The sequence below is a fragment of the Podarcis bocagei genome, assembly GCF_964188305.1.
Source record: "Podarcis bocagei genome assembly, chromosome: 4".
NCBI lineage: Eukaryota > Metazoa > Chordata > Lepidosauria > Squamata > Lacertidae > Podarcis > Podarcis bocagei.
The window spans coordinates 78,893,755-78,905,814 of record NC_138128.1 but is presented as its reverse complement, the minus strand read 5'-3'; the positions used below and the strand labels follow the sequence as shown (position 1 = coordinate 78,905,814).

Sequence of the window (12,060 nt, the reverse complement as noted above, 5' to 3'; positions counted from 1 at the left end):
AAAATCTATTCAGTCACTAACCACAGGGGGTTCCTTCTCATTGGGGGACCATTGCCAAATGGTTCTGAACCCCTCTAGTGGTTACCTAAGCAGCTGTGTGAGGCCAAAAGTCTCACACTTAATAATGCAAGAAACAGTTCCAGCTTTCCCTTTCATAACTCTGGCAATCTCCAGAAAAAACACAAGAAGCTCACAATCAGGCCTCATGGTGCTTGGCTCATGTGTATTCATTAAGTGTAAATAACAAGCCAGAGCCTTGCAGATGTCAGAGAAACTATTGGACATTTACAGAGCAAAGTCCTTGGATTCCAGTAAAGTCAAGGAGAATAAGCGTGCTCTGGCAACGGCCTACAGAGGGCTGCTCTAGAGTATTACTGCACAATGCAAATTAATAGCCATGCAGTGTAATTAATATTAAATACAGATGATTATTGAATTAATTAGTAGCACTGTGGACAAGACCGGCATCAAGAACTGGCGAGGTTGGGCATCTGTTGAAGGCCAAGACCATATCCAGGCGTCCAGACAGGAACCCCCTGGCTTTGTTGGAGATGAAGACTGAAGGAGAGAGTATCCTTGAATAACTATCACCCAGTTGTAAATGCCCTCTTCTTGATGGAGAAATTCGTGGCAGAGTGGTGGAGGCCGTTTGGGTGGGTGGTTCCCCTGTTTGGCAAATTGGCAAATTGGGTATTCTGTATGGGATTGCATGCCTGTTGAAGAAGCAAGTGTGTAGCTTGGGGGCAATTCTGGTTGCATCTATCAATAGAGGCCCAAGTGTTCTCTATTCAGAGACTGTAGTCCACAACAGGAATAGAGAACGAAGAAAAATGATTAGTCAAGTCATACTTATTATGTACATAATTCAGACACCCAGAGTTTGGGGTACCTTGGCAAAGAACTGGGGATATTTTTTTTAAGTGCAGAAATCATGTAGACTGTCAAATTAACGTTATACAGCAATTTAAAGACATGGTTTTAAATCCTTTGAACCAGTCGAGGGTGTTTAATGGTATGGCTGTTTATAGCTTCTAAATGCTAATTTTTAAAGAACTATATAAATATCCATTTTAATATTGAGATTTTTATTTAAGCAATTTTGTGCTCATGCACAGTGATTGATTAGTATTCATCTGGAGTTCATGCAAAGATAGCTGCAGATACTAAAAATGGAGAGAAATTGGAATTGGTCTGGCAATACAGATGTGCAGAGATTTCTCTGCCATGTGTAGACTGAAGACGTGAAGAGCAAGTGAAGCCACAAAACTCAACACCCCTGTGCCTGCTTGGAACACCCTTGACAGCTGCCTGATCCTGAGCAAGCACACCAGAATGATCTTGAGTCAGTCCCTATCTCTCACCCTAACCTACCTCACAGAGGTGACCAAAAATTCCATCCCCTATTCGGAAGGAGAAGAAATATTCATGCCACCTTAAGCTCGTTGGAGGAAAGGTCTTATCAATTTCTTATCCCCAATGTCTTATCAATGAGCATAATGCATTTTTTAAACCAATAGTGCAGCATAGAATGAAGTGGGAGAAAGGGGCACTCTTGGGCTTCCTATCTGGCTTCCTGCATAGCCCTCGAGTCTGAGGACTCCACCACCACCATTATTATTATTATTATTATTATTATTATTATTATTATTATTATTAATTGATTTTTACAATAACAAAACATCACTTATAGAAAAAAATCATATATCAAAACATTAAATCAACTGTATATACAATCCATTTTAAATCCACAATATGGGATTATTAAAATACCCTGACTTCCCTCTACCTCCCCACCCCCCGGTTCCTTTGTTATATGTAATCCATGCATGTCCATAAAAGCTTTAATCATTTTTCTTTCCAATTCTTGTACCTTGTCTATAATATTACAAGCATTTTTAAAATCCTGCTCATGTATTAACTTGTATACATTGCTTTTTTATATCTGCAATAAACATTTCCCATTCCTTCTTAAACTTATTGTCTTCATGATTTCTTATTCTCCCAGTTAATTTTGCCATTTCCGCGTATTCCATTAATTTATTTTGCCAGTCTTCTTTTGTGGGGACAACTTCTTCTTTCTAAGATTGTGCTAATAGTATTTGAGCGGCTGTTGTTGCATACATAAACAATGTTTTATATTTTTTCGATAGATCCACTCCTGTAATACCTAACAAGAAGGCTTCTGGCTTTTTGGCAAAGGTTATTTTCTGAACATTTTTTCCAATTCATTATATATCATTTCCCAATACCTTTTAACAACCTTACTTTGCCACCACATATGATAAAAGTGCCCTCTGTTTCTTTACATCTCCAACATGCGTTATCTGTTGTTTTATACATTTGACTGTACCACCATTATTATGCAATCTCAGGTGCTCAGCTGTGAAGCTCAGTGGATGACCTTGAACCAACTCAGCTTCCACTACAGCCATGTGCTCCTTGCAGAATGAATCTGTTTTAAACCTCTCTTTCATTTCAGGATTTTGGTCTCAGTGTTTTAGCTGAATCTGAGATGACCCCCTCTGTTTCATCCTTGTGTCCCACCAGACATCCAGCTTTCCTCTTCTCTGTTGCTACATTCAGACACCTGTTTGTCCTAGGACTGCACTGAATGTTTGTCTGTTTCTCTGTATTTTGCAGGGCTTTTTAAACCCATTAATTTCCCTTATAAATTCCCCATGTACTGGTGCCATTTTATTTTCTGATTATGCCATTTTATTTTCTGATTATGACTTCTTGGTTTTTCTGAGTGTGATTCCAGCTAATAGAAAATGTGATTTTATCCCAATGCCCTGTAACACATCATATTTGGCTGCATGTTGACATCATGAGAGCAAACGAAGCCAAGTTAGAGTAAGGGAATGTTTTCTGAACTGGTCAGATTGGAGATCATAGCCAATCAGGGATCACGTAAGGAACAGACAATGTCAACTGAAGGCAAACAAAAATTAATTCAGGGCAAAGCATCCTGGAGAGGCAAAGCATTTTATCTCTGAAAAATGGTCAAAATAGCCTGCAACAAATTATCTGTTTATAATGTGCATGGAAAGCCCTCTCCTCAATATCCCCCATGCTTTAGACACATCTTTTCATCCTAGCGTTTGATGACTGACCCTTCTTGTCTTCCCTCTCTCTCTCTCTCTCTCCTTCCTTCTCTTTGCTCCCTGATGTGTCCTAACCTTAATTACGCTGTAATCCTCCAGGCTTGGTCTATCGTATTTTTTAATCAATGTACAGTACCTCACAGCTTTATAGGGGACAATAATAATTAAGTATTAATGTTATTATCATCACTGTGCAGAATGTGCAGGCCAGTCACAAATCAGCATCTCGTATCTGACATTCAGCTAACCAGCCCATTCATCACAGCGCAAGCACCGCTTTAGACGGTTGTGAAGTTACCAACAAACTGCTGAATGAAATGCCACAAGTGGGGGGAATAGTGGAAGAAAGTATTGTGTTTGCTCCCCAATTCCATATTTCATTCGAAGCAAAATTGTTAAGATGGATGCAAGCTTCTATATAGCAGATGTTGAGAAATGGGTTCTCTATGGAGCTAAACTTGATTTGTGTAGAAGACATGTGTGGTGGAGAATTAGGCCTGGGAACCCTTGTTTCTGCAGAACATTTACAGAGCAGTGTGGCGAGGAAGAAGGAAGACTTGGAAGGGACAAGTGGCTGGAGATGGAAAGGCAGTAGTGGGGGGCAGGGAGGAGCAGCAGCACTTACCTAACCTCCCACCACCACTATCACTATGCTTACCAGAGGGGAAGGGCAAGGCTAAGTGGGCTAAGTGGGGACTTAAGTTAGTTAAAAGGGGCCCACTTAGCCAACTTAGCCCACTTAGCACAATAAGCCAACTTAGCCAGCTTAAGTCCCCACTAAGGCTAAGTTGGCTATGTGGGGACTTAAGTCCCCACTTACGGCCCCTGGTTTGAGTGTTAATTACTCCCTTTGGGGGCAGCAGCACAGAAAGTGGGGTTTGCGGTACGAAATGCCACCAAATCAGTGCACCACTTGGGCACCGGTTTGTAGTCAATCGGACAAGGTTGGGTTTTTGGCCATTTACTTGTGACCCTGGTTTGAGTGACAATTAGTCAGTTGGGGGGGGAGACACAAAACGTGGGGTATGCAGCACAAAACGGCACAAAACTAGCACTAACCTTTGGCATCAGTTTGGGGGGTATCTGGAATTTTGAGGTCACACATTAAGTGGGTATTGCCACTCCCGAGCTAGGGAGGAGGTGGGGTTGTGGGCTCACGCCCCACCCCATGATCGTGATACCAGGGAATCCTCAGATGCGTCATTCCCAGGCCAGCCAATCGGCTGGGCCGGGGGGCGTGGCCTCGCTGCATTTAGGTCTGGTGTGGCCGAGGCAGTGCTTGATCAAAGACCCTTTACTGTATTTTGCCTTCACAAAGTAAAACTGGGCTTACGATATTGTTTCAACTCTTCCCTTAGCAATAGACATTTCTCGTTCATTTTTGTTTCTTCTTCCTGCTCAGAAGTCCCACTGCTTACAAGATGCAGGAGCAGGGACCAATCCTTTGTCTTAATTCCCACTGGAGACATTTATAAACAAAACTAACTAGAACGGCATTAGCCAGAAACCTTGTACATGAGAGCGGAATGTGTCAGACTTCAATTGATCCATGCTGGACTCATTTAAATCTCCCTGAAGAAGATGCTTGTGTTATCTTAATCCGCTGTTTGGGGTTGATTGTACGGCATTGTCGAAGCAAACATAGTCTTTAGGAGCACTGTTAATTACCTCCTTTGGGAAAGGATGTCCCAGTCTCAATACACATTCAAAAAATATTTGTGCTTTTCAGCATGGCACAGTCACCATGCCAAAATCTGATGTTTTGTCAATGTCAATAGGAATTTAACAGGAGACTTATATTGGAGTCAATATTGCACCCATCATATTTTAAATGGGCTACACTTAGTGTGATGTCTCTTATCCATAACTGCTACTCCTTGTTGCTGTTGTTGTTTAGTCACTTAGTCATGTCCGACTCTTCGTGACCCCATGGACCAGAGCACGCCAGGCACTCCTGTCTTCCACTGCCTCCCGCAGTTTGGTCAAACTCATGCTGGTAGCTTCGAGAACACTGTCCAACCATCTCGTCCTCTGTTGTCCTCTTCTCCTTGTGCCCTCCATCTTTCCCAACATCAGGGTCTTTTGCAGGGAGTCTTCTCTTCTCATGAGGTGGCCAAAGTATTGGAGCCTCAGCTTCAGGATCTGTCCTTCCAATGAGCACTCAGGGCTGATTTCCTTCAGAAGGGATAGGTTTGATCTTCTTGCAGTCCATGGGACTCTCAAGAGTCTCCTCCAGCACCATAAGTCAAAAGCATCAATTCTTCGGCAATCAGCCTGCTTTATGGTCCAGCTCTCACTTCCATACATCACTACTGGGAAAACCTTAAAACAGGCTAAAACGATACCTTTCATCAACCAAGTTCCCACTTACAAGCTATGTCTCAACACCAAAACCAGAAGGTGCCAAGGCTGTGGAGGAAGGGGTTGCTACATTGAATGCCATATTGGAGATGTGATATGTAAATAAAATGATACAAATGAGTATTGGTGGTGTGCAGGCAGTGGTCTGGGCACAGCTGCATCTTATTTATACAGGCGAGGGGTTTGAAGGCTCCTGGTGCCTTACAGGCTTCCTCAACCTTGGGCCTCCAGATGTTTTTGGCCTACAACTCCCATGATCCCTAGCTAGCAGGACCAGTGGCCAGGAATGATGGGAACTGTAGTCTCAAAACATCTGGAGGCCCAAGGCTGAGGAAGCCTGCCTTATACCACCTGGCAACTTCAGAATCTGCAATTTGAAGCACCCCCTACTAGCCAGCTGCTTTGGGGGCACTAAGTGAGTGGATAGCTGGCAAGTCGGTTCCTCTTTTCCTCAATCTGCTATGGTGGTTTCAGAGAACTGGACACTTTGTGCTCACTGCCAAATCTCCTAGCTCTTGTGTTTATACGTGCTGATGTCTTCACAAGTGCTTCATAGTCACCAAACTGTGAGTGACAACATGACAACAACATGTTCTGCTGAGAAACTCACAGAACCAGGTGTTCAAATAATCTTACAATCGTAGACCACAGTACAGCATGGACGTTCTCTGTACATTTCCCTACATAGTCTGGAAGAGAAACTGGCACATCCTTTGTAGATAGGAGGGATACCACAAAGCATGCCGTTGTCGCTCAGATCTTCCATTTTCTTTTGCGCCTGTGCTGCTTCCTTGAAAGCAAATGTCATCTGCTCAGCAGGTAAATCAGAGTGCAAGAGTTTCACCCTCTGGCCCCAGCTGAGTCACTCAGAGTGCGTACCTAAATCTAGAAAGCAAAGGTCACTGCACTTGCTTTATCAAAGATGCACAGAGCTTTCCAGTGAAGTATCACCACAGCCGCTTTCACCTTATTGGTCAACGTATACACAATACTGATCAGAATTATGGAGGTGGCACCCACGGAGAATTGCAGCATTTTTGCATTCAGAAGGCTGCAAATGAATGCATTCAAAAAGATAAATTTGATGCATACCATCCAACATTTCTCCAATGAAAACTGAGATGTCCTTGTCAGTTTGCATTTCTTAGTGCAGAAAATATTGATCTGATGTGTAGAGATCTCTCCTATTCTAATTAATTCGAGAGAGTTCTGAAAGCTTCTCTGTGTGAAAGAAACAAGGGTTATTCTTTTAGAGAAGCTGAGTACAGCTGGCTTAAACTGGTTCTGTTATCTCTTCAGTCAAGGTCATGCTGACTATAAAAATAGGCCAGAAGGACCCTGGGTTTCACTTTCTCTTTCTATCCTTTTTCCTTTCTGGTGTGGTCTTCTGTATACGTATAGTATTAAGGTTTAGTCTTACTATAAATTACTGTAAGTTTAAGTTAAGTCTGCTGCAACTTGATTTCTTTTGGACAGTTACAACCCTGAATGTATTGGATTTGTAACCACTATTCTCATAGCAGTAAAGCTCTGCTGGATGAAATATTAATTTCCTCTGGTCTATTTTTGGGAATCCTGCAACGTGTTTAAGTTTCTACTTTGCTAACTATACATTGGAATCTGCTCTGGATCAATATTGAGTAGAATTTCAGTGACAGTCCTATAAGTTCATATTGGAGTATACTTAAGTAGGCCACTCTACATATGCAAAATCTACCCGCCCCCTTTCTCTCTTGCCCATGGCTACCCATTTACAGTCAATTACAGTGGCTGCTTAATCAGAATGCCCTAGAATCTTGTTGCCCAAAGAGCATTCCCTCCCCCCTTCTTCTCAGCAGCCATGGTAGCGGTGTGGCAGCTGTTGCGGGCACAAGGCCTTCTAAATATCAAAACCCTTGTCTGCGGTAGTCTGCTCCTCTGGTGATTTTTATCAGCGCCGGAGTTTCAGAGTGCTTCAGGCCATAGCGCAGAATGAATTTGTTCCAGCAGGAATTGAAATAAATCTTTTAATAAAGGCTTTAAGGAAAGCTTTTTGGAGGTAGTGGGGCATGTGAGTATGCAGCTCTCCCATTGGGATTTGGTCATCACTTACAAAGAGCTGAGTTAAATGAGCACAGGCTCGGTAGAGGTGTTAATGTTTCAGAGACCTAAAGCAGTATGATAGCAATCCTAATCCTGACTACAGGCTAGCGATGTCTTTCCTTGGCTTGATTCAAAATCGGACTCAGCAAAACCTGCTACTTTTTTTTTTTTAAGGGAGTGGCTTGTTCCCTCACCCCCAAACTCAGTTGCAAATTTTGACCCTGTTGCACTCCTCATAGAATCATAGAATTGTAGAGTATGAATGATGTCACAGATAGTACAGTAGAGTCTGAATGCAGAGGGGCCACCAAAACAGGGGAAATACAGTCGTATCTTGGAAGCTGAATGGAATCCATTCCAGAAGTCCATTTGACTTGCAAAACATTCGTAAACCAAATCACAGCTTCTGATTGGCTGCAGGAAGCCGTGGAAGCCCCATCAGACGTTCGGGTTCCAAAAGAACGTTCGCAAACCAGAACAATGACTTTGCGGCGTTCAGGAGCCAAAATGTCTGAGTTCCTGGGCGTTCAGGATCTAAAATACGACTGTACATCATTTTACAAAAGAGGATTTGCATAACATTTGCATAAGCTAATATGTATGTATAGAATTTGAAATAATTGCTATGACTGAAATAGAAATACAGTGCATCTCATCATAGTGGGGAAGGCTGTGCCAAGGTGACAACATTTGGACAGCAGACTGAGCAGACATACAGGTTACCTGTATGCCCAACAGTTGACACGCAACTTCAAGGCTGCAATTCTCCATTCTTGTGGATTTTTATCTTTAACAGGTCTTAGATAGGGCAGCTCTTCAAACAGTGGATGCCTTCAAAGAGAGGACAGTAAAGTAGGACACATGGCCACTCTGAACCAGCCTCTGTGATTCTCCCAACACTGAGATACCTTGTGCATTGCCTCATTTCCTTCCCAAAGTGTACTTATTGGTGGTGGCTGGGGGGGGGGGGCAACACTGGGGAAGGCGATGTCCTGCTAGAGGCCTCTGGGTGAAGTTGCATCACACATGCACAAATTAAGCTTCACACTCTAAGTAGGCATGCCTTACTCATCCATTTCATACCCATTTCACATACTGTATTTTTTGCACCATAACACTCACTTTTTTCCTCCTAGAAAGTAAGGGGAAATGTCTGTGCGTGTTATGGAGGGAATGCCTACGGGTGGCATACCTATGGATTTTCCTCCTCTAAAAACTACGTGCGTGTTATGGTCGGGTGCGTGTTATAGAGCGAAAAATACGGTACCTGATTTAGATGGCCTGGATGTAGATCTTGCGATCTGCACAAGTTTCTCTTTCCGCTGCATATTTAAGGAACTAAGGTTAAATGACCTGATGAAGGGACGAAAAAAGAGGAATGAAACTCTCTCTCAGAGAGAGGCTGATAAAGTCAAAGGGTCACTCACACAGAAGTTGCACGGAAATGAGTTATTGCTGCAAAATTTAAGTGCCAGGGTTGTCTCCCGCTGTGTCGGGAGATTGACAGGTCTCTATTTGGCATGGGATTCCTTACATTTGTAGGTCCTCGGGGCCATTTTGGAGTGAATTTATCTACCTCCACCAAGGCAGACATGGAAAGAGAGGGATAGAATTCATACACAAATCTCTGCCGAGTGAATTATGCTGTGGAAATGATCCAGCCATTTCGTGCCCTTATAAGTCTGTATCTGCTATGTCTTATTACTTGAATGCATCAAAATAAAGCTGCTGGGGGCTAATGCCCACATATGAATACAAAAAAGTTTTGAATAAGCCCATCTTTGTTTACATAAGTTGCGCTGCTGGCAGCATCTCCCCTAATACGCATAAGTTTATTTCAAGCATTGATTTTCTTTATTGCCAGTTGAAACTGCTTCAATATTGCATTCAGATAGGGAGGGTGGATACAAAATGTCTCAAGAGCTGCTCTGAATAGCTGCCTGTTTTGCTAATGGGGGTCAAACAGGGAATATTTCTGCCAAACATTTAGATCAGGGGTGGAGAACCATTTTTCAGACAAAGGGTTGGATTCCCTTCTGTGGGGCACATGCCAGTGGGGCCAATGGTGAACGTGAGCAGAGAAATGAATGCAAATGTTACCTTTATACAGTAGACTAGTTCCTACATAGACCAGCACGCTTTCTCTAGCCTCTTTTCAAGCAAGCAAGGCACATGATCAGAATTCAAGGATACATTCCAGCCAGGCAAAAGCACTTAAGGAGAACGCAACTTGGGTCAGTAAGGGGCCTGGATTGAGGAAAGGGGGTATGGATGAGTAGGTGCAGCCTGCCGAAAGTCATAAGGGCTATACAGAGAGTCATGGAGCACTACATCTGTTAAGGATAATGGTTTAATTTCCTGAAATGGGAATGTTGCTTATGTTAAATAGCTGTGTTTTTATAGCATGAGGTTTTTCCTTTGGCAGTAGCTAAGTCATGTGATTGGCTGGCTGTGAGTCACATGAGAAAGGCATTCCATTCTGTTGTGACTGTTATTCAAGTAACTCTCATTTTTAACTGTTTTCCTGTTCTTCTCTCTTTGTGCGCGAGGGAGAATGGCTGCTGAGAGAGGTTTCTCTGGATGCTCCTGAGGATAGTGTGTGTCAATGTGGTCTGCCTGGGTTGAAGCAGACAGAGGAAGATCCCTAAATGTTAATAGGGAGATACTTGTGCTCTCTATAAGTGAATAAGCATGAGATTGTAGGGGTGTTCTTCTCAGCTATATGCTCCTGAAGTAAAGTTCTTTTGAATATAAAGCGTCTGGACATTTCATATCATCAATATATTGGGATCATTTCATCCCTTTGGGGGAATTTCCTCCTGCCCGCAAAGGATGATCCCACCCAATCAGAGATAACATGGTGAATGGAATGAGATCACAGTACTACATAACCAATCAGCTTTAACCATTGCTGAGGTGGGAGTCGGCAGCTGAGAGCAAGGTCAATCCAAATGAATGGACAGATATTTTAATGAGGAACATTCCCCACCAATCATCTTGTCAAAACAGGGTGATTGGTGTGGATTGGGGAAAACTGTCAAAATCATTTTTTTTAAAAAAGCTGGGGTGTAGTTTTAAGTCAGCCCCAGTTTTAACTAAAGAATTTTGCTGGCCGCTATCTTTTCTAAACTGAATCCCAAAGCATTGGTTCAAAGCGCTTATCTAACAGTTTCTTTTTTGTATAGTGGAAACTTTAATTATCTTCAGCTTAACTGTCTATTCATGAGAAAATACTTTCCCCCCCTCGCATAACTGAACTCTCCCCGACCTTTTTATCACATGCCCTGCACATTTCCCATTAGAAACACTTTCTGTGTTCATTGATGATGATAGGGGAGGAAGGAGAAGTGTTTCCCAGGTGTATATTAAGGCAAGCGTTGCTAAAAGCTGCGCTGAGGGGATAGATGAGTATCAGGTGGAGGATTACAACACTTGAAAATACTGATTATGCCACTCTTTGTAAGATATGTGTTAAATCTCCTAGCTATGCAGAGATTAGCAGGCTTCTACTCAGACCACAATCCTAGTTCCTGATTTGGTTGAAAAGTTGGTGTACAACGGTTGCAAGTGCATTGCTTGTATGATACATAGATCCTGCACTGGGATAATCACTGAGAATAACATAGGAAACCATTGTTTTGAGAGAGGTTAATTTTTTATTATTATTTTATTATTTATACCCCTTCCATCTGGCTGGGTTTCCCCAGCCATTCTTGGTGGCTTACAGCACATAAAAAAATGTAAAACATTAGAAATTAAAAATTTCCTGATACAGGGTTAACTTCAGATGGCTTCTAAAAGTCAGGTAGTTGTTTATTTCCTTGACATCTGATGTGAGGGCGTTCCACAGATACTAGACCCTCTCCTTCTAATTTGTCCTTTTCTCCACACCCCTAAAGCAGGAATGGGGAACCCCTGCCCTGTGGGCCCCTGAGGCCATTTCTCTCAAGCTACACCCCACCTGTCCATCAGCTGACATCACTTGGTCAGCTGACTGGGTGATGTCTGCTGACAGGCAAGAGGGTGGGGTTCAACCCAACATGTTCTCTGTTGGGAATGAACTGGCAAAGCAGAACCACACAGGCAGCAGGCACGAAGCCTCTGCTCATCAGCTAGTGAGCAGAGGGTTCAATCCTGACTGGGTGCTGCCAATTCCTGCAGCCAGAAGGATTGCTCTGGAGCAGTGGCGTAGCGTGGGGGGTGCAGGGGGGGCCGGCTGCACCGGGCGCAACATCTGGGGATTAGGGTTAGGGGGCGCAAATCCATGGGTTAGGGGGCGCAAATCCATGGGTTAGGGGGCGCAAATTACTTGCCTTGCCCCGGGTGCTGACAACCCACGCTACGCCACTGCTCTGGAGGTTCAAAGAGGAGCACAGGTGGTTCCAAAGACCTTCTGCAAACAGGCCTGCAATGCCCTTTAAACCTCTAAAACCTGACCCCGTCCACCTACCAAATATGGCCCTCCAAGGGTGAGGAGATAAGGGTCCGGCCCACTGGCCAGAAAAGATTCTCT

The 12,060-nt window shown here is 43.3% G+C and overlaps 1 long non-coding RNA gene across 1 annotated transcript; it reads right to left on the bottom strand.

The window, feature by feature from the left end:
• Window positions 1–5,472: 5,472 nt before the first annotated feature.
• Window positions 5,473–10,297, bottom strand: LOC308585346. The gene is made up of 4 exons (XR_014007309.1): window positions 9,648–10,297; window positions 8,815–8,900; window positions 5,807–6,350; window positions 5,473–5,665 (listed from the first exon to the last, which is right to left on the bottom strand). It is a non-coding gene; the product is annotated as an uncharacterized lncRNA (long non-coding RNA).
• Between the last annotated feature and the right edge of the window lie 1,763 nt (window positions 10,298–12,060).